Source organism: Salmo salar, unplaced genomic scaffold, assembly GCF_965601325.2.
Source record: "Salmo salar unplaced genomic scaffold, fSalSal1 ptg000135l, whole genome shotgun sequence".
Lineage (NCBI taxonomy): Eukaryota > Metazoa > Chordata > Actinopteri > Salmoniformes > Salmonidae > Salmo > Salmo salar.
The window spans coordinates 96,743-117,404 of NW_027675320.1; the positions used below are offsets into that span (position 1 = coordinate 96,743).

General features: G+C 40.3%; 22 non-coding genes across 22 annotated transcripts; all 22 read right to left on the reverse strand.

Moving 5' to 3' along the window:
* Window positions 1–1,060: 1,060 nt before the first annotated feature.
* On the reverse strand, window positions 1,061–1,132 carry trnat-cgu (transfer RNA threonine (anticodon CGU)). The gene has a single exon. It is a non-coding gene; the product is annotated as a tRNA-Thr (tRNA).
* Window positions 1,133–1,599: 467 nt separating this feature from the next.
* Window positions 1,600–1,671, reverse strand: trnaa-ugc (transfer RNA alanine (anticodon UGC)). The gene has a single exon. It is a non-coding gene; the product is annotated as a tRNA-Ala (tRNA).
* A 1,140-nt stretch (window positions 1,672–2,811) lies between these two features.
* On the reverse strand, window positions 2,812–2,883 carry trnat-cgu (transfer RNA threonine (anticodon CGU)). Its single transcript has one exon. It is a non-coding gene; the product is annotated as a tRNA-Thr (tRNA).
* A 467-nt stretch (window positions 2,884–3,350) lies between these two features.
* Window positions 3,351–3,422, reverse strand: trnaa-ugc (transfer RNA alanine (anticodon UGC)). Its single transcript has one exon. It is a non-coding gene; the product is annotated as a tRNA-Ala (tRNA).
* Window positions 3,423–4,561: 1,139 nt separating this feature from the next.
* Window positions 4,562–4,633, reverse strand: trnat-cgu (transfer RNA threonine (anticodon CGU)). The gene has a single exon. It is a non-coding gene; the product is annotated as a tRNA-Thr (tRNA).
* A 467-nt stretch (window positions 4,634–5,100) lies between these two features.
* On the reverse strand, window positions 5,101–5,172 carry trnaa-ugc (transfer RNA alanine (anticodon UGC)). The gene has a single exon. It is a non-coding gene; the product is annotated as a tRNA-Ala (tRNA).
* A 1,139-nt stretch (window positions 5,173–6,311) lies between these two features.
* trnat-cgu (transfer RNA threonine (anticodon CGU)) lies at window positions 6,312–6,383 on the reverse strand. The gene has a single exon. It is a non-coding gene; the product is annotated as a tRNA-Thr (tRNA).
* Window positions 6,384–6,850: 467 nt separating this feature from the next.
* Window positions 6,851–6,922, reverse strand: trnaa-ugc (transfer RNA alanine (anticodon UGC)). The gene has a single exon. It is a non-coding gene; the product is annotated as a tRNA-Ala (tRNA).
* A 1,139-nt stretch (window positions 6,923–8,061) lies between these two features.
* Window positions 8,062–8,133, reverse strand: trnat-cgu (transfer RNA threonine (anticodon CGU)). Its single transcript has one exon. It is a non-coding gene; the product is annotated as a tRNA-Thr (tRNA).
* A 467-nt stretch (window positions 8,134–8,600) lies between these two features.
* Window positions 8,601–8,672, reverse strand: trnaa-ugc (transfer RNA alanine (anticodon UGC)). Its single transcript has one exon. It is a non-coding gene; the product is annotated as a tRNA-Ala (tRNA).
* A 1,140-nt stretch (window positions 8,673–9,812) lies between these two features.
* Window positions 9,813–9,884, reverse strand: trnat-cgu (transfer RNA threonine (anticodon CGU)). The gene has a single exon. It is a non-coding gene; the product is annotated as a tRNA-Thr (tRNA).
* Window positions 9,885–10,351: 467 nt separating this feature from the next.
* trnaa-ugc (transfer RNA alanine (anticodon UGC)) lies at window positions 10,352–10,423 on the reverse strand. Its single transcript has one exon. It is a non-coding gene; the product is annotated as a tRNA-Ala (tRNA).
* A 1,140-nt stretch (window positions 10,424–11,563) lies between these two features.
* trnat-cgu (transfer RNA threonine (anticodon CGU)) lies at window positions 11,564–11,635 on the reverse strand. The gene has a single exon. It is a non-coding gene; the product is annotated as a tRNA-Thr (tRNA).
* Window positions 11,636–12,102: 467 nt separating this feature from the next.
* On the reverse strand, window positions 12,103–12,174 carry trnaa-ugc (transfer RNA alanine (anticodon UGC)). Its single transcript has one exon. It is a non-coding gene; the product is annotated as a tRNA-Ala (tRNA).
* A 1,139-nt stretch (window positions 12,175–13,313) lies between these two features.
* trnat-cgu (transfer RNA threonine (anticodon CGU)) lies at window positions 13,314–13,385 on the reverse strand. Its single transcript has one exon. It is a non-coding gene; the product is annotated as a tRNA-Thr (tRNA).
* Window positions 13,386–13,852: 467 nt separating this feature from the next.
* trnaa-ugc (transfer RNA alanine (anticodon UGC)) lies at window positions 13,853–13,924 on the reverse strand. Its single transcript has one exon. It is a non-coding gene; the product is annotated as a tRNA-Ala (tRNA).
* A 1,139-nt stretch (window positions 13,925–15,063) lies between these two features.
* trnat-cgu (transfer RNA threonine (anticodon CGU)) lies at window positions 15,064–15,135 on the reverse strand. Its single transcript has one exon. It is a non-coding gene; the product is annotated as a tRNA-Thr (tRNA).
* A 467-nt stretch (window positions 15,136–15,602) lies between these two features.
* Window positions 15,603–15,674, reverse strand: trnaa-ugc (transfer RNA alanine (anticodon UGC)). The gene has a single exon. It is a non-coding gene; the product is annotated as a tRNA-Ala (tRNA).
* Window positions 15,675–16,812: 1,138 nt separating this feature from the next.
* On the reverse strand, window positions 16,813–16,884 carry trnat-cgu (transfer RNA threonine (anticodon CGU)). The gene has a single exon. It is a non-coding gene; the product is annotated as a tRNA-Thr (tRNA).
* A 1,676-nt stretch (window positions 16,885–18,560) lies between these two features.
* Window positions 18,561–18,632, reverse strand: trnat-cgu (transfer RNA threonine (anticodon CGU)). The gene has a single exon. It is a non-coding gene; the product is annotated as a tRNA-Thr (tRNA).
* A 467-nt stretch (window positions 18,633–19,099) lies between these two features.
* trnaa-ugc (transfer RNA alanine (anticodon UGC)) lies at window positions 19,100–19,171 on the reverse strand. The gene has a single exon. It is a non-coding gene; the product is annotated as a tRNA-Ala (tRNA).
* Window positions 19,172–20,310: 1,139 nt separating this feature from the next.
* Window positions 20,311–20,382, reverse strand: trnat-cgu (transfer RNA threonine (anticodon CGU)). Its single transcript has one exon. It is a non-coding gene; the product is annotated as a tRNA-Thr (tRNA).
* Between the last annotated feature and the right edge of the window lie 280 nt (window positions 20,383–20,662).

Here is a 20,662-nt window from a genome sequence, read left to right on the forward strand (position 1 = left end):
TCTCATTTAGAACTGCGACCTGGCCAAGATAAAGCAGAGCAGTGCGACACAAACAACAACACAGAGTTACAAATGGAATAAACAAGCGTACAGTCAATAACACAATAGAAAAAAAGAAAGTCTATATACAATGTGTGCAAATGGAATGAGGAGGTAAGGCAATAAATAGGCCATAGTAGCGAAGTAATTACAATTTAGCAAATTAATGTTGGATTGATAGATGAGCAGATGATGATGTGCAAGTAGAAATACTGGTGTGCAAAAGAGCAGAAAGTAAATAAAAACAATATAGGGATGAGGTAGGTAAATTGGGTGGGCTATTTACAGATGTGCTATGTACAGCTGCAGCGATCGGTTAGCAGCTCAGATAGCTGATGTGTAAAGTTAGTGAGGGAAATATAAGTGTCCAGCTTCAGCGATTTTTGCAATTCGTTCCAGTCATTGGCAGCAGAGAACTGGAAGGAAAGGCGGCCAAAATAGGTGTTGGCTTTGGGGATGACCAGTGAGATATTCCTGCTGGAGCGAGTGCTATGGGTGGGTGTTGTTATCGTGACCAGTGAGCTGAGATAAGGCGGAGCTTTACCTAGCATAGACTTATAGATGACCTGGAGCCTGTGGGTCTGGTGACGAATAGGTAGCGAGGGCCAGCCGACTAGAGCATTCCGGTCGCAGTGGTCATATCAATACAATTTACCTTTTCTTTACACTGTTCTAATGAATGTACATTTCCATAATATCAGCTATCTTCCATAAACGTCGAACAAGGATTGAACCCATGTGCTTCAGTTTACAGAAACAGATGATTTAGCATATCTATTTCCTTCTTAGAATGTCAACATTCTGGAAAGTGGGAGTTGTGCAAAAACTAATTTAACAAGTAAATACACTGAACAAAGAAGTTGGGGATTAACGTTGGAGCGCATACATGTAAAGTACTGGCTCTACCATAGAGATACATGCCCTTACTAAAATAGATGTTTTGCATTATTGATACAACTTGCTTTTTCTGCAAAGTCCTCCAATAGAAGCACAGGTCCATGATATCAGATGTCTTTCATAAAGGCACGGACGGGATTTGAACCCATGATCTTCGGTTTACGAGACCGACGCCTTACCACTTGGCCACCATGCCACTCTACACTGTTAATTATATATACACATTCTGGAAAGTAGTAGTTGTGTAAATGTGAATTTGGCACACAAATAAACTCAGTGGAGAATCTTGGGATTGAACCGAGGACCTCATACACATTTTGCATGCACTCCCCCTCTGAGCTTCCATCCCATTTAATTTGCAAATAAAATGCAATATCAATGCAATGTACTTTTTAGATACACCACTCCATTGAAACTACAATGAAATGATAGCAGCAATTCTTAAACCACGTACAGACAGGGATCGAACCCATGAACTTCAGTTTTTGAAAATGACGCCATAAAAGATGGCAACCATGCCACTTCTGTTCTATAAATGTACGAACAGGGATTGAACGCACGTTGTTCAGATTACAAGACCAAATTATTTAGCACATCTCTGTTTCCTGCTTAGAATTTCAACATTCTGGAAAGTAGGAGTTGGGTCAGTGCAAAAATGTTCAATGGAGAAGCTGGGGATTGAACCCAGGACCTCATACATGCAAAGCATGCGCTCTACCACTGAGCTACATCCCCTTCCTGTAAAATAAAAAAATGTTTCTTATTTTATTTTATTTCATCTTTATTTAAGCGGGTCAGCTAGTGGAGAACAAGTTCTCATTTAGAACTGCGACCTGGCCAAGATAAAGCAGAGCAGTGCGACACAAACAACAACACAGAGTTACAAATGGAATAAACAAGCGTACAGTCAATAACACAATAGAAAAAAAGAAAGTCTATATACAATGTGTGCAAATGGAATGAGGAGGTAAGGCAATAAATAGGCCATAGTAGCGAAGTAATTACAATTTAGCAAATTAATGTTGGATTGATAGATGAGCAGATGATGATGTGCAAGTAGAAATACTGGTGTGCAAAAGAGCAGAAAGTAAATAAAAACAATATAGGGATGAGGTAGGTAAATTGGGTGGGCTATTTACAGATGTGCTATGTACAGCTGCAGCGATCGGTTAGCAGCTCAGATAGCTGATGTGTAAAGTTAGTGAGGGAAATATAAGTGTCCAGCTTCAGCGACTTTTTGCAATTCGTTCCAGTCATTGGCAGCAGAGAACTGGAAGGAAAGGCGGCCAAAATAGGTGTTGGCTTTGGGGATGACCAGTGAGATATTCCTGCTGGAGCGAGTGCTATGGGTGGGTGTTGTTATCGTGACCAGTGAGCTGAGATAAGGCGGAGCTTTACCTAGCATAGACTTATAGATGACCTGGAGCCTGTGGGTCTGGTGACGAATAGGTAGCGAGGGCCAGCCGACTAGAGCATTCCGGTCGCAGTGGTCATATCAATACAATTTACCTTTTCTTTACACTGTTCTAATGAATGTACATTTCCATAATATCAGCTATCTTCCATAAACGTCGAACAAGGATTGAACCCATGTGCTTCAGTTTACAGAAACAGATGATTTAGCATATCTATTTCCTTCTTAGAATGTCAACATTCTGGAAAGTGGGAGTTGTGCAAAAACTAATTTAACAAGTAAATACACTGAACAAAGAAGTTGGGGATTAACGTTGGAGCGCATACATGTAAAGTACTGGCTCTACCATAGAGATACATGCCCTTACTAAAATAGATGTTTTGCATTATTGATACAACTTGCTTTTTCTGCAAAGTCCTCCAATAGAAGCACAGGTCCATGATATCAGATGTCTTTCATAAAGGCACGGACGGGATTTGAACCCATGATCTTCGGTTTACGAGACCGACGCCTTACCACTTGGCCACCATGCCACTCTACACTGTTAATTATATATACACATTCTGGAAAGTAGTAGTTGTGTAAATGTGAATTTGGCACACAAATAAACTCAGTGGAGAATCTTGGGATTGAACCGAGGACCTCATACACATTTTGCATGCACTCCCCCTCTGAGCTTCCATCCCATTTAATTTGCAAATAAAATGCAATATCAATGCAATGTACTTTTTAGATACACCACTCCATTGAAACTACAATGAAATGATAGCAGCAATTCTTAAACCACGTACAGACAGGGATCGAACCCATGAACTTCAGTTTTTGAAAATGACGCCATAAAAGATGGCAACCATGCCACTTCTGTTCTATAAATGTACGAACAGGGATTGAACGCACGTTGTTCAGATTACAAGACCAAATTATTTAGCACATCTCTGTTTCCTGCTTAGAATTTCAACATTCTGGAAAGTAGGAGTTGGGTCAGTGCAAAAATTTTCAATGGAGAAGCTGGGGATTGAACCCAGGACCTCATACATGCAAAGCATGCGCTCTACCACTGAGCTACATCCCCTTCCTGTAAAAAAAAAAAATGTTTCTTATTTTATTTTATTTCATCTTTATTTAAGCGGGTCAGCTAGTGGAGAACAAGTTCTCATTTAGAACTGCGACCTGGCCAAGATAAAGCAGAGCAGTGCGACACAAACAACAACACAGAGTTACAAATGGAATAAACAAGCGTACAGTCAATAACACAATAGAAAAAAAGAAAGTCTATATACAATGTGTGCAAATGGAATGAGGAGGTAAGGCAATAAATAGGCCATAGTAGCGAAGTAATTACAATTTAGCAAATTAATGTTGGATTGATAGATGAGCAGATGATGATGTGCAAGTAGAAATACTGGTGTGCAAAAGAGCAGAAAGTAAATAAAAACAATATAGGGATGAGGTAGGTAAATTGGGTGGGCTATTTACAGATGTGCTATGTACAGCTGCAGCGATCGGTTAGCAGCTCAGATAGCTGATGTGTAAAGTTAGTGAGGGAAATATAAGTGTCCAGCTTCAGCGATTTTTGCAATTCGTTCCAGTCATTGGCAGCAGAGAACTGGAAGGAAAGGCGGCCAAAATAGGTGTTGGCTTTGGGGATGACCAGTGAGATATTCCTGCTGGAGCGAGTGCTATGGGTGGGTGTTGTTATCGTGACCAGTGAGCTGAGATAAGGCGGAGCTTTACCTAGCATAGACTTATAGATGACCTGGAGCCTGTGGGTCTGGTGACGAATAGGTAGCGAGGGCCAGCCGACTAGAGCATTCCGGTCGCAGTGGTCATATCAATACAATTTACCTTTTCTTTACACTGTTCTAATGAATGTACATTTCCATAATATCAGCTATCTTCCATAAACGTCGAACAAGGATTGAACCCATGTGCTTCAGTTTACAGAAACAGATGATTTAGCATATCTATTTCCTTCTTAGAATGTCAACATTCTGGAAAGTGGGAGTTGTGCAAAAACTAATTTAACAAGTAAATACACTGAACAAAGAAGTTGGGGATTAACGTTGGAGCGCATACATGTAAAGTACTGGCTCTACCATAGAGATACATGCCCTTACTAAAATAGATGTTTTGCATTATTGATACAACTTGCTTTTTCTGCAAAGTCCTCCAATAGAAGCACAGGTCCATGATATCAGATGTCTTTCATAAAGGCACGGACGGGATTTGAACCCATGATCTTCGGTTTACGAGACCGACGCCTTACCACTTGGCCACCATGCCACTCTACACTGTTAATTATATATACACATTCTGGAAAGTAGTAGTTGTGTAAATGTGAATTTGGCACACAAATAAACTCAGTGGAGAATCTTGGGATTGAACCGAGGACCTCATACACATTTTGCATGCACTCCCCCTCTGAGCTTCCATCCCATTTAATTTGCAAATAAAATGCAATATCAATGCAATGTACTTTTTAGATACACCACTCCATTGAAACTACAATGAAATGATAGCAGCAATTCTTAAACCACGTACAGACAGGGATCGAACCCATGAACTTCAGTTTTTGAAAATGACGCCATAAAAGATGGCAACCATGCCACTTCTGTTCTATAAATGTACGAACAGGGATTGAACGCACGTTGTTCAGATTACAAGACCAAATTATTTAGCACATCTCTGTTTCCTGCTTAGAATTTCAACATTCTGGAAAGTAGGAGTTGGGTCAGTGCAAATATTTTCAATGGAGAAGCTGGGGATTGAACCCAGGACCTCATACATGCAAAGCATGCGCTCTACCACTGAGCTACATCCCCTTCCTGTAAAAAAAAAAAATGTTTCTTATTTTATTTTATTTCATCTTTATTTAAGCGGGTCAGCTAGTGGAGAACAAGTTCTCATTTAGAACTGCGACCTGGCCAAGATAAAGCAGAGCAGTGCGACACAAACAACAACACAGAGTTACAAATGGAATAAACAAGCGTACAGTCAATAACACAATAGAAAAAAAGAAAGTCTATATACAATGTGTGCAAATGGAATGAGGAGGTAAGGCAATAAATAGGCCATAGTAGCGAAGTAATTACAATTTAGCAAATTAATGTTGGATTGATAGATGAGCAGATGATGATGTGCAAGTAGAAATACTGGTGTGCAAAAGAGCAGAAAGTAAATAAAAACAATATAGGGATGAGGTAGGTAAATTGGGTGGGCTATTTACAGATGTGCTATGTACAGCTGCAGCGATCGGTTAGCAGCTCAGATAGCTGATGTGTAAAGTTAGTGAGGGAAATATAAGTGTCCAGCTTCAGCGATTTTTGCAATTCGTTCCAGTCATTGGCAGCAGAGAACTGGAAGGAAAGGCGGCCAAAATAGGTGTTGGCTTTGGGGATGACCAGTGAGATATTCCTGCTGGAGCGAGTGCTATGGGTGGGTGTTGTTATCGTGACCAGTGAGCTGAGATAAGGCGGAGCTTTACCTAGCATAGACTTATAGATGACCTGGAGCCTGTGGGTCTGGTGACGAATAGGTAGCGAGGGCCAGCCGACTAGAGCATTCCGGTCGCAGTGGTCATATCAATACAATTTACCTTTTCTTTACACTGTTCTAATGAATGTACATTTCCATAATATCAGCTATCTTCCATAAACGTCGAACAAGGATTGAACCCATGTGCTTCAGTTTACAGAAACAGATGATTTAGCATATCTATTTCCTTCTTAGAATGTCAACATTCTGGAAAGTGGGAGTTGTGCAAAAACTAATTTAACAAGTAAATACACTGAACAAAGAAGTTGGGGATTAACGTTGGAGCGCATACATGTAAAGTACTGGCTCTACCATAGAGATACATGCCCTTACTAAAATAGATGTTTTGCATTATTGATACAACTTGCTTTTTCTGCAAAGTCCTCCAATAGAAGCACAGGTCCATGATATCAGATGTCTTTCATAAAGGCACGGACGGGATTTGAACCCATGATCTTCGGTTTACGAGACCGACGCCTTACCACTTGGCCACCATGCCACTCTACACTGTTAATTATATATACACATTCTGGAAAGTAGTAGTTGTGTAAATGTGAATTTGGCACACAAATAAACTCAGTGGAGAATCTTGGGATTGAACCGAGGACCTCATACACATTTTGCATGCACTCCCCCTCTGAGCTTCCATCCCATTTAATTTGCAAATAAAATGCAATATCAATGCAATGTACTTTTTAGATACACCACTCCATTGAAACTACAATGAAATGATAGCAGCAATTCTTAAACCACGTACAGACAGGGATCGAACCCATGAACTTCAGTTTTTGAAAATGACGCCATAAAAGATGGCAACCATGCCACTTCTGTTCTATAAATGTACGAACAGGGATTGAACGCACGTTGTTCAGATTACAAGACCAAATTATTTAGCACATCTCTGTTTCCTGCTTAGAATTTCAACATTCTGGAAAGTAGGAGTTGGGTCAGTGCAAATATTTTCAATGGAGAAGCTGGGGATTGAACCCAGGACCTCATACATGCAAAGCATGCGCTCTACCACTGAGCTACATCCCCTTCCTGTAAAAAAAAAAAATGTTTCTTATTTTATTTTATTTCATCTTTATTTAAGCGGGTCAGCTAGTGGAGAACAAGTTCTCATTTAGAACTGCGACCTGGCCAAGATAAAGCAGAGCAGTGCGACACAAACAACAACACAGAGTTACAAATGGAATAAACAAGCGTACAGTCAATAACACAATAGAAAAAAAGAAAGTCTATATACAATGTGTGCAAATGGAATGAGGAGGTAAGGCAATAAATAGGCCATAGTAGCGAAGTAATTACAATTTAGCAAATTAATGTTGGATTGATAGATGAGCAGATGATGATGTGCAAGTAGAAATACTGGTGTGCAAAAGAGCAGAAAGTAAATAAAAACAATATAGGGATGAGGTAGGTAAATTGGGTGGGCTATTTACAGATGTGCTATGTACAGCTGCAGCGATCGGTTAGCAGCTCAGATAGCTGATGTGTAAAGTTAGTGAGGGAAATATAAGTGTCCAGCTTCAGCGATTTTTGCAATTCGTTCCAGTCATTGGCAGCAGAGAACTGGAAGGAAAGGCGGCCAAAATAGGTGTTGGCTTTGGGGATGACCAGTGAGATATTCCTGCTGGAGCGAGTGCTATGGGTGGGTGTTGTTATCGTGACCAGTGAGCTGAGATAAGGCGGAGCTTTACCTAGCATAGACTTATAGATGACCTGGAGCCTGTGGGTCTGGTGACGAATAGGTAGCGAGGGCCAGCCGACTAGAGCATTCCGGTCGCAGTGGTCATATCAATACAATTTACCTTTTCTTTACACTGTTCTAATGAATGTACATTTCCATAATATCAGCTATCTTCCATAAACGTCGAACAAGGATTGAACCCATGTGCTTCAGTTTACAGAAACAGATGATTTAGCATATCTATTTCCTTCTTAGAATGTCAACATTCTGGAAAGTGGGAGTTGTGCAAAAACTAATTTAACAAGTAAATACACTGAACAAAGAAGTTGGGGATTAACGTTGGAGCGCATACATGTAAAGTACTGGCTCTACCATAGAGATACATGCCCTTACTAAAATAGATGTTTTGCATTATTGATACAACTTGCTTTTTCTGCAAAGTCCTCCAATAGAAGCACAGGTCCATGATATCAGATGTCTTTCATAAAGGCACGGACGGGATTTGAACCCATGATCTTCGGTTTACGAGACCGACGCCTTACCACTTGGCCACCATGCCACTCTACACTGTTAATTATATATACACATTCTGGAAAGTAGTAGTTGTGTAAATGTGAATTTGGCACACAAATAAACTCAGTGGAGAATCTTGGGATTGAACCGAGGACCTCATACACATTTTGCATGCACTCCCCCTCTGAGCTTCCATCCCATTTAATTTGCAAATAAAATGCAATATCAATGCAATGTACTTTTTAGATACACCACTCCATTGAAACTACAATGAAATGATAGCAGCAATTCTTAAACCACGTACAGACAGGGATCGAACCCATGAACTTCAGTTTTTGAAAATGACGCCATAAAAGATGGCAACCATGCCACTTCTGTTCTATAAATGTACGAACAGGGATTGAACGCACGTTGTTCAGATTACAAGACCAAATTATTTAGCACATCTCTGTTTCCTGCTTAGAATTTCAACATTCTGGAAAGTAGGAGTTGGGTCAGTGCAAAAATTTTCAATGGAGAAGCTGGGGATTGAACCCAGGACCTCATACATGCAAAGCATGCGCTCTACCACTGAGCTACATCCCCTTCCTGTAAAATAAAAAAATGTTTCTTATTTTATTTTATTTCATCTTTATTTAAGCGGGTCAGCTAGTGGAGAACAAGTTCTCATTTAGAACTGCGACCTGGCCAAGATAAAGCAGAGCAGTGCGACACAAACAACAACACAGAGTTACAAATGGAATAAACAAGCGTACAGTCAATAACACAATAGAAAAAAAGAAAGTCTATATACAATGTGTGCAAATGGAATGAGGAGGTAAGGCAATAAATAGGCCATAGTAGCGAAGTAATTACAATTTAGCAAATTAATGTTGGATTGATAGATGAGCAGATGATGATGTGCAAGTAGAAATACTGGTGTGCAAAAGAGCAGAAAGTAAATAAAAACAATATAGGGATGAGGTAGGTAAATTGGGTGGGCTATTTACAGATGTGCTATGTACAGCTGCAGCGATCGGTTAGCAGCTCAGATAGCTGATGTGTAAAGTTAGTGAGGGAAATATAAGTGTCCAGCTTCAGCGACTTTTTGCAATTCGTTCCAGTCATTGGCAGCAGAGAACTGGAAGGAAAGGCGGCCAAAATAGGTGTTGGCTTTGGGGATGACCAGTGAGATATTCCTGCTGGAGCGAGTGCTATGGGTGGGTGTTGTTATCGTGACCAGTGAGCTGAGATAAGGCGGAGCTTTACCTAGCATAGACTTATAGATGACCTGGAGCCTGTGGGTCTGGTGACGAATAGGTAGCGAGGGCCAGCCGACTAGAGCATTCCGGTCGCAGTGGTCATATCAATACAATTTACCTTTTCTTTACACTGTTCTAATGAATGTACATTTCCATAATATCAGCTATCTTCCATAAACGTCGAACAAGGATTGAACCCATGTGCTTCAGTTTACAGAAACAGATGATTTAGCATATCTATTTCCTTCTTAGAATGTCAACATTCTGGAAAGTGGGAGTTGTGCAAAAACTAATTTAACAAGTAAATACACTGAACAAAGAAGTTGGGGATTAACGTTGGAGCGCATACATGTAAAGTACTGGCTCTACCATAGAGATACATGCCCTTACTAAAATAGATGTTTTGCATTATTGATACAACTTGCTTTTTCTGCAAAGTCCTCCAATAGAAGCACAGGTCCATGATATCAGATGTCTTTCATAAAGGCACGGACGGGATTTGAACCCATGATCTTCGGTTTACGAGACCGACGCCTTACCACTTGGCCACCATGCCACTCTACACTGTTAATTATATATACACATTCTGGAAAGTAGTAGTTGTGTAAATGTGAATTTGGCACACAAATAAACTCAGTGGAGAATCTTGGGATTGAACCGAGGACCTCATACACATTTTGCATGCACTCCCCCTCTGAGCTTCCATCCCATTTAATTTGCAAATAAAATGCAATATCAATGCAATGTACTTTTTAGATACACCACTCCATTGAAACTACAATGAAATGATAGCAGCAATTCTTAAACCACGTACAGACAGGGATCGAACCCATGAACTTCAGTTTTTGAAAATGACGCCATAAAAGATGGCAACCATGCCACTTCTGTTCTATAAATGTACGAACAGGGATTGAACGCACGTTGTTCAGATTACAAGACCAAATTATTTAGCACATCTCTGTTTCCTGCTTAGAATTTCAACATTCTGGAAAGTAGGAGTTGGGTCAGTGCAAAAATGTTCAATGGAGAAGCTGGGGATTGAACCCAGGACCTCATACATGCAAAGCATGCGCTCTACCACTGAGCTACATCCCCTTCCTGTAAAATAAAAAAATGTTTCTTATTTTATTTTATTTCATCTTTATTTAAGCGGGTCAGCTAGTGGAGAACAAGTTCTCATTTAGAACTGCGACCTGGCCAAGATAAAGCAGAGCAGTGCGACACAAACAACAACACAGAGTTACAAATGGAATAAACAAGCGTACAGTCAATAACACAATAGAAAAAAAGAAAGTCTATATACAATGTGTGCAAATGGAATGAGGAGGTAAGGCAATAAATAGGCCATAGTAGCGAAGTAATTACAATTTAGCAAATTAATGTTGGATTGATAGATGAGCAGATGATGATGTGCAAGTAGAAATACTGGTGTGCAAAAGAGCAGAAAGTAAATAAAAACAATATAGGGATGAGGTAGGTAAATTGGGTGGGCTATTTACAGATGTGCTATGTACAGCTGCAGCGATCGGTTAGCAGCTCAGATAGCTGATGTGTAAAGTTAGTGAGGGAAATATAAGTGTCCAGCTTCAGCGACTTTTTGCAATTCGTTCCAGTCATTGGCAGCAGAGAACTGGAAGGAAAGGCGGCCAAAATAGGTGTTGGCTTTGGGGATGACCAGTGAGATATTCCTGCTGGAGCGAGTGCTATGGGTGGGTGTTGTTATCGTGACCAGTGAGCTGAGATAAGGCGGAGCTTTACCTAGCATAGACTTATAGATGACCTGGAGCCTGTGGGTCTGGTGACGAATAGGTAGCGAGGGCCAGCCGACTAGAGCATTCCGGTCGCAGTGGTCATATCAATACAATTTACCTTTTCTTTACACTGTTCTAATGAATGTACATTTCCATAATATCAGCTATCTTCCATAAACGTCGAACAAGGATTGAACCCATGTGCTTCAGTTTACAGAAACAGATGATTTAGCATATCTATTTCCTTCTTAGAATGTCAACATTCTGGAAAGTGGGAGTTGTGCAAAAACTAATTTAACAAGTAAATACACTGAACAAAGAAGTTGGGGATTAACGTTGGAGCGCATACATGTAAAGTACTGGCTCTACCATAGAGATACATGCCCTTACTAAAATAGATGTTTTGCATTATTGATACAACTTGCTTTTTCTGCAAAGTCCTCCAATAGAAGCACAGGTCCATGATATCAGATGTCTTTCATAAAGGCACGGACGGGATTTGAACCCATGATCTTCGGTTTACGAGACCGACGCCTTACCACTTGGCCACCATGCCACTCTACACTGTTAATTATATATACACATTCTGGAAAGTAGTAGTTGTGTAAATGTGAATTTGGCACACAAATAAACTCAGTGGAGAATCTTGGGATTGAACCGAGGACCTCATACACATTTTGCATGCACTCCCCCTCTGAGCTTCCATCCCATTTAATTTGCAAATAAAATGCAATATCAATGCAATGTACTTTTTAGATACACCACTCCATTGAAACTACAATGAAATGATAGCAGCAATTCTTAAACCACGTACAGACAGGGATCGAACCCATGAACTTCAGTTTTTGAAAATGACGCCATAAAAGATGGCAACCATGCCACTTCTGTTCTATAAATGTACGAACAGGGATTGAACGCACGTTGTTCAGATTACAAGACCAAATTATTTAGCACATCTCTGTTTCCTGCTTAGAATTTCAACATTCTGGAAAGTAGGAGTTGGGTCAGTGCAAAAATGTTCAATGGAGAAGCTGGGGATTGAACCCAGGACCTCATACATGCAAAGCATGCGCTCTACCACTGAGCTACATCCCCTTCCTGTAAAATAAAAAAATGTTTCTTATTTTATTTTATTTCATCTTTATTTAAGCGGGTCAGCTAGTGGAGAACAAGTTCTCATTTAGAACTGCGACCTGGCCAAGATAAAGCAGAGCAGTGCGACACAAACAACAACACAGAGTTACAAATGGAATAAACAAGCGTACAGTCAATAACACAATAGAAAAAAAGAAAGTCTATATACAATGTGTGCAAATGGAATGAGGAGGTAAGGCAATAAATAGGCCATAGTAGCGAAGTAATTACAATTTAGCAAATTAATGTTGGATTGATAGATGAGCAGATGATGATGTGCAAGTAGAAATACTGGTGTGCAAAAGAGCAGAAAGTAAATAAAAACAATATAGGGATGAGGTAGGTAAATTGGGTGGGCTATTTACAGATGTGCTATGTACAGCTGCAGCGATCGGTTAGCAGCTCAGATAGCTGATGTGTAAAGTTAGTGAGGGAAATATAAGTGTCCAGCTTCAGCGATTTTTGCAATTCGTTCCAGTCATTGGCAGCAGAGAACTGGAAGGAAAGGCGGCCAAAATAGGTGTTGGCTTTGGGGATGACCAGTGAGATATTCCTGCTGGAGCGAGTGCTATGGGTGGGTGTTGTTATCGTGACCAGTGAGCTGAGATAAGGCGGAGCTTTACCTAGCATAGACTTATAGATGACCTGGAGCCTGTGGGTCTGGTGACGAATAGGTAGCGAGGGCCAGCCGACTAGAGCATTCCGGTCGCAGTGGTCATATCAATACAATTTACCTTTTCTTTACACTGTTCTAATGAATGTACATTTCCATAATATCAGCTATCTTCCATAAACGTCGAACAAGGATTGAACCCATGTGCTTCAGTTTACAGAAACAGATGATTTAGCATATCTATTTCCTTCTTAGAATGTCAACATTCTGGAAAGTGGGAGTTGTGCAAAAACTAATTTAACAAGTAAATACACTGAACAAAGAAGTTGGGGATTAACGTTGGACCGCATACATGTAAAGTACTGGCTCTACCATAGAGATACATGCCCTTACTAAAATAGTTGTTTTGCAATATTGATACAACTTGCGTTTTCTGCAAAGTCCTCCAATAGAAGCACAGGTCCATGATATCAGATGTCTTTCATAAAGGCACGGACGGGATTTGAACCCATGATCTTCGGTTTACGAGACCGACGCCTTACCACTTGGCCACCATGCCACTCTAAGCTGTGAATTATACATACACATTCTGGAAAGTAGTAGTTGTGTAAATGTGAATTTGGCACACAAATAAACTCAGTGGAGAATCTTGGGATTGAACCGAGGACCTCATACACATTTTGCATGCACTCCCCCTCTGAGCTTCCATCCCATTTAATTTGCAAATAAAATGCAATATCAATGCAATGTACTTTTTAGATACACCACTCCATTGAAACTACAATGAAATTATAGCAGCAATTCTTAAACCACGTACAGACAGGGATCGAACCCATGAACTTCAGTTTTTGAAAATGACGCCATAAAAGATGGCAACCATGCCACTTCAGTTCTATAAATGTATGAACAGGGATTGAACGCATGTTGTTCAGATTACAAGACCAAATTATTTAGCACATCTCTGTTTCCTGCTTAGAATTTCAACATTCTGGAAAGTAGGAGTTGGGTCAGTGCAAAACTTTTCAATGGAGAAGCTGGGGATTGAACCCAGGACCTCATACATGCAAAGCATGCGCTCTACCACTGAGCTACATCCCCTTCCTTTAAAATAAAAAACTGTTTCTTATTTTATTCTATTTCACCTTTATTTAACCAGGTCAGCTAGTGGAGAACAAGTTCTCATTTAGAACTGCGACCTGGCCAAGATAAAGCAGAGCAGTGCGACACAAACAACAACACAGAGTTACAAATGGAATAAACAAGCGTACAGTCAATAACACAATAGAAAAAAAGAAAGTCTATATACAATGTGTGCAAATGGAATGAGGAGGTAAGGCAATAAATAGGCCATAGTAGCGAAGTAATTACAATTTAGCAAATTAACGTTGGATTGATAGATGAGCAGATGATGATGTGCAAGTAGAAATACTGGTGTGCAAAAGAGCAGAAAGTAAATAAAAACAATATGGGGATGAGGTAGGTAGATTGGGTGGGCTATTCACAGATGTGCTATGTACAGCTGCAGCGATCGGTTAGCTGCTCAGATAGCTGATGTGTAAAGTTAGTGAGGGAAATATAAGTGTCCAGCTTCAGCGATTTTTGCAATTCGTTCCAGTCATTGGCAGCAGAGAACTGGAAGGAAAGGCGGCCAAAATAGGTGTTGGCTTTGGGGATGACCAGTGAGATATTCCTGCTGGAGCGAGTGCTATGGGTGGGTGTTGTTATCGTGACCAGTGAGCTGAGATAAGGCGGAGCTTTACCTAGCATAGACTTATAGATGACCTGGAGCCTGTGGGTCTGGTGACGAATAGGTAGCGAGGGCCAGCCGACTAGAGCATTCCGGTCGCAGTGGTCATATCAATACAATTTACCTTTTCTTTACACTGTTCTAATGAATGTACATTTCCATAATATCAGCTATCTTCCATAAACGTCGAACAAGGATTGAACCCATGTGCTTCAGTTTACAGAAACAGATGATTTAGCATATCTATTTCCTTCTTAGAATGTCAACATTCTGGAAAGTGGGAGTTGTGCAAAAACTAATTTAACAAGTAAATACACTGAACAAAGAAGTTGGGGATTAACATTGGAGCGCATACATGTAAAGTACTGGCTCTACCATAGAGATACATGCCCTTACTAAAATAGTTGTTTTGCAATATTGATACAACTTGCTTTTTCTGCAAAGTCCTCCAATAGAAGCACAGGTCCATGATATCAGATGTCTTTCATAAAGGCACGGACGGGATTTGAACCCATGATCTTCGGTTTACGAGACCGACGCCTTACCACTTGGCCACCATGCCACTCTACACTGTTAATTATATATACACATTCTGGAAAGTAGTAGTTCTGTAAATGTGAATTTGGCACACAAATAAACTCAGTGGAGAATCTTGGGATTGAACCGAGGACCTCATACACATTTTGCATGCACTCCCCCTCTGAGCTTCCATCCCATTTAATTTGCAAATAAAATGCAATATCAATGCAATGTACTTTTTAGATACACCACTCCATTGAAACTACAATGAAATGATAGCAGCAATTCTTAAACCACGTACAGACAGGGATCGAACCCATGAACTTCAGTTTTTGAAAATGACGCCATAAAAGATGGCAACCATGCCACTTCTGTTCTATAAATGTACGAACAGGGATTGAAAGCACGTTGTTCAGATTACAAAACCAAATTATTTAGCACATCTCTGTTTCCTGCTTAGAATTTCAACATTCTGGAAAGGAGGAGTTGGGTCAGTGCAAAAATGTTCAATGGAGAAGCTGGGGATTGAACCCAGGACCTCATACATGCAAAGCATGCGCTCTACCACTGAGCTACATCCCCTTCCTGTAAAATATAAAAATGTTTCTTATTTTATTTTATTTCATCTTTATTTAACCGGGTCAGCTAGTGGAGAACAAGTTCTCATTTAGAACAGCGACCTGGCCAAGATAAAGCAGAGCAGTGCAACACAAACAACAACACAGAGTTACAATGGAATAAACAAGCGTACAGTCAATAACACAATAGAAAAAAAGAAAGTCTATATACAATGTGTGCAAATGGAATGAGGAGGTAAGGCAATAAATAGGCCATAGTAGCGAAGTAATTACAATTTAGCAAATTAACGTTGGATTGATTGATGAGCAGATGATGATGTGCAAGTAGAAATACTGGTGTGCAAAAGAGCAGAAAGTAAATAAAAACAATATAGGGATGAGGTAGGTAAATTGGGTGGGCTATTTACAGATGTGCTATGTACAGCTGCAGCGATCGGTTAGCTGCTCAGATAGCTGATGTGTAAAGTTAGTGAGGGAAATATAAGTGTCCAGCTTCAGCGATTTTTGCAATTCGTTCCAGTCATTGGCAGCAGAGAACTGGAAGGAAAGGCGGCCAAAATAGGTGTTGGCTTTGGGGATGACCAGTGAGATATTCCTGCTGGAGCGAGTGCTATGGGTGGGTGTTGTTATCGTGACCAGTGAGCTGAGATAAGGCGGAGCTTTACCTAGCATAGACTTATAGATGACCTGGAGCCTGTGGGTCTGGTGACGAATAGGCAGCGAGGGCCAGCCGACTAGAGCATTCCGGTCGCAGTGGTCATATCAATACAATTTACCTTTTCTTTACACTGTTCTAATGAATGTACATTTCCATAATATCAGCTATCTTCCATAAACGTCGAACAAGGATTAAACCCATGTGCTTCAGTTTACAGAAACAGATGATTTAGCATATCTATTTCCTTCTTAGAATGTCAACATTCTGGAAAGTGGGAGTTGTGCAAAAACTAATTTAACAAGTAAATACACTGAACAAAGAAGTTGGGGATTAACGTTGGAGCGCATACATGTAAAGTACTGGCTCTACCATAGAGATACATGCCCTTACTGAAATAGTTGTTTTGCAATATTGATACAACTTGCTTTTTCTTCAAAGTCCTCGAATAGAAGCACAGGTCCATGATATCAGATGTCTTTCATAAAGGCACAGACGGGATTTGAACCCATGATCTTCGGTTTACGAGACCGACGGCTTACCACTTAACCACCATGCCACTCTACGCTGTGAATTATATATACACATTCTGGAAAGTAGTAGTTGTGTAAATGTGAATTTGGCACACAAATAAACTCAGTGGAGAATCTTGGGATTGAACCGAGGACCTCATACACATTTTGCATGCACTCCCCCTCTGAGCTTCCATCCCATTTAATTTGCAAATAAAATGCAATATCAATGCAATGTACTTTTTAGATACACCACTCCATTGAAACTACAATGAAATGATAGCAGCAATTCTTAAACCACGTACAGACAGGGATCGAACCCATGAACTTCAGTTTTTGAAAATGACGCCATAAAAGATGGCAACCATGCCACTTCTGTTCTATGAATGTATGAACAGGGATTGAACGCACGTTGTTCAGATTACAAGACCAAATTATTTAGCACATCTCTGTTTCCTGCCTAGAATTTCAACATTCTGGAAAGTAGGAGTTGGGTCAGTGCACACATTTTCAATGGAGAAGCTGGGGATTGAACCCAGGACCTCATACATGCAAAGCATGCGCTCTACCAGTGAGCTACATACCCTTTCTGTAAAATAAAATAAAAATTCTTATTTTATTTTATTTCACCTTTATTTAACCGGGTAAGCTGGTGGAGAACAAGTTCTCATTTAGAACTGCGACCTGGCCAAGATAAAGCAGAGCAGTGCGACACAAACAACAACAGAGTTACAAATGGAATAAACAAGCGTACAGTCAATAACACAATAGGAAAAAAGAAAGTCTATATACAATGTGTGCAAATGGCATGAGGAGGTATGGCAATAAATAGGCCATAGTAGCGAAGTAATTACAATTTAGCAAATTAACGTTGGATTGATAGATGAGCAGATGATGATGTGCAAGTAGAAATACTGGTGTGCAAAAGAGCAGAAAGTAAATAAAAACAATATAGGGATGAGGTAGGTAAATTGGGTGGGCTATTTACAGATGTGCTATGTACAGCTGCAGCGATCGGTTAGCTGCTCAGATAGCTGATGTGTAAAGTTAGTGAGGGAAATATAAGAGTCCAGCTTCAGCGATTTTTGCAATTCGTTCCAGTCATTGGCAGCAGAGAACTGGAAGGAAAGGCGGCCAAAATAGGTGTTGGCTTTGGGGATGACCAGTGAGATATTCCTGCTGGAGCGAGTGCTATGGGTGGGTGTTGTTATCGTGACCAGTGAGCTGAGATAAGGCGGAGCTTTACCTAGCATAGACTTATAGATGACCTGGAGCCTGTGGGTCTGGTGACGAATAGGTAGCGAGGGCCAGCCGACTAGAGCATTCCGGTCGCAGTGGTCATATCAATACAATTTACCTTTTCTTTACACTGTTCTAATGAATGTACATTTCCATAATATCAGCTATCTTCCATAAACGTCGAACAAGGATTGAACCCATGTGCTTCAGTTTACAGAAACAGATGATTTAGCATATCTATTTCCTTCTTAGAATGTCAACATTCTGGAAAGTGGGAGTTGTGCAAAAACTAATTTAACAAGTAAATACACTGAACAAAGAAGTTGGGGATTAACGTTGGACCGCATACATGTAAAGTACTGGCTCTACCATGGAGATACATGCCCTTACTAAAATAGTTGTTTTGGAATATTGATACAACTTGCATTTTCTGCAAAGTCCTCCAACAGAAGCACAGGTCCATGATATCAGATGTCTTTCAGAAAGGCACGGACGGGATTTGAACCCATGATCTTCGGTTTACGAGACCGACGCCTTACCACTTGGCCACCATGCCACTCTAAGCTGTGAATTATACATACACATTCTGGAAAGTAGTAGTTGTGTAAATGTGAATTTGGCACACAAATAAACTCAGTGGAGAATCTTGGGATTGAACCGAGGACCTCATACACATTTTGCATGCACTCCCCCTCTGAGCTTCCATCCCATTTAATTTGCAAATAAAATGCAATATCAATGCAATGTACTTTTTAGATACACCACTCCATTGAAACTACAATGAAATTATAGCAGCAATTCTTAAACCACGTACAGACAGGGATCGAACCCATGAACTTCAGTTTTTGAAAATGACGCCATAAAAGATGGCAACCATGCCACTTCAGTTCTATAAATGTATGAACAGGGATTGAACGCATGTTGTTCAGATTACAAGACCAAATTATTTAGCACATCTCTGTTTCCTGCTTAGAATTTCAACATTCTGGAAAGTAGGAGTTGGGTCAGTGCAAAACTTTTCAATGGAGAAGCTGGGGATTGAACCCAGGACCTCATACATGCAAAGCATGCGCTCTACCACTGAGCTACATCCCCTTCCTTTAAAATAAAAAACTGTTTCTTATTTTATTCTATTTCACCTTTATTTAACCAGGTCAGCTAGTGGAGAACAAGTTCTCATTTAGAACTGCGACCTGGCCAAGATAAAGCAGAGCAGTGCGACACAAACAACAACACAGAGTTACAAATGGAATAAACAAGCGTACAGTCAATAACACAATAGAAAAAAAGAAAGTCTATATACAATGTGTGCAAATGGAATGAGGAGGTAAGGCAATAAATAGGCCATAGTAGCGAAGTAATTACAATTTAGCAAATTAACGTTGGATTGATAGATGAGCAGATGATGATGTGCAAGTAGAAATACTGGTGTGCAAAAGAGCAGAAAGTAAATAAAAACAATATGGGGATGAGGTAGGTAGATTGGGTGGGCTATTCACAGATGTGCTATGTACAGCTGCAGCGATCGGTTAGCTGCTCAGATAGCTGATGTGTAAAGTTAGTGAGGGAAATATAAGTGTCCAGCTTCAGCGATTTTTGCAATTCGTTCCAGTCATTGGCAGCAGAGAACTGGAAGGAAAGGCGGCCAAAATAGGTGTTGGCTTTGGGGATGACCAGTGAGATATTCCTGCTGGAGCGAGTGCTATGGGTGGGTGTTGTTATCGTGACCAGTGAGCTGAGATAAGGCGGAGCTTTACCTAGCATAGACTTATAGATGACCTGGAGCCTGTGGGTCTGGTGACGAATAGGTAGCGAGGGCCAGCCGACTAGAGCATTCCGGTCGCAGTGGTCATATCAATACAATTTACCTTTTCTTTACACTGTTCTAATGAATGTACATTTCCATAATATCAGCTATCTTCCATAAACGTCGAACAAGGATTGAACCCATGTGCTTCAGTTTACAGAAACAGATGATTTAGCATATCTATTTCCTTCTTAGAATGTCAACATTCTGGAAAGTGGGAGTTGTGCAAAAACTAATTTAACAAGTAAATACACTGAACAAAGAAGTTGGGGATTAACATTGGAGCGCATACATGTAAAGTACTGGCTCTACCATAGAGATACATGCCCTTACTAAAATAGTTGTTTTGCAATATTGATACAACTTGCTTTTTCTGCAAAGTCCTCCAATAGAAGCACAGGTCCATGATATCAGATGTCTTTCATAAAGGCACGGACGGGATTTGAACCCATGATCTTCGGTTTACGAGACCGACGCCTTACCACTTGGCCACCATGCCACTCTACACTGTTAATTATATATACACATTCTGGAAAGTAGTAGTTCTGTAAATGTGAATTTGGCACACAAATAAACTCAGTGGAGAATCTTGGGATTGAACCGAGGACCTCATACACATTTTGCATGCACTCCCCCTCTGAGCTTCCATCCCATTTAATTTGCAAATAAAATGCAATATCAATGCAATGTACTTTTTAGATACACCACTCCATTGAAACTACAATGAAATGATAGCAGCAATTCTTAAACCACGTACAGACAGGGATCGAACCCATGAA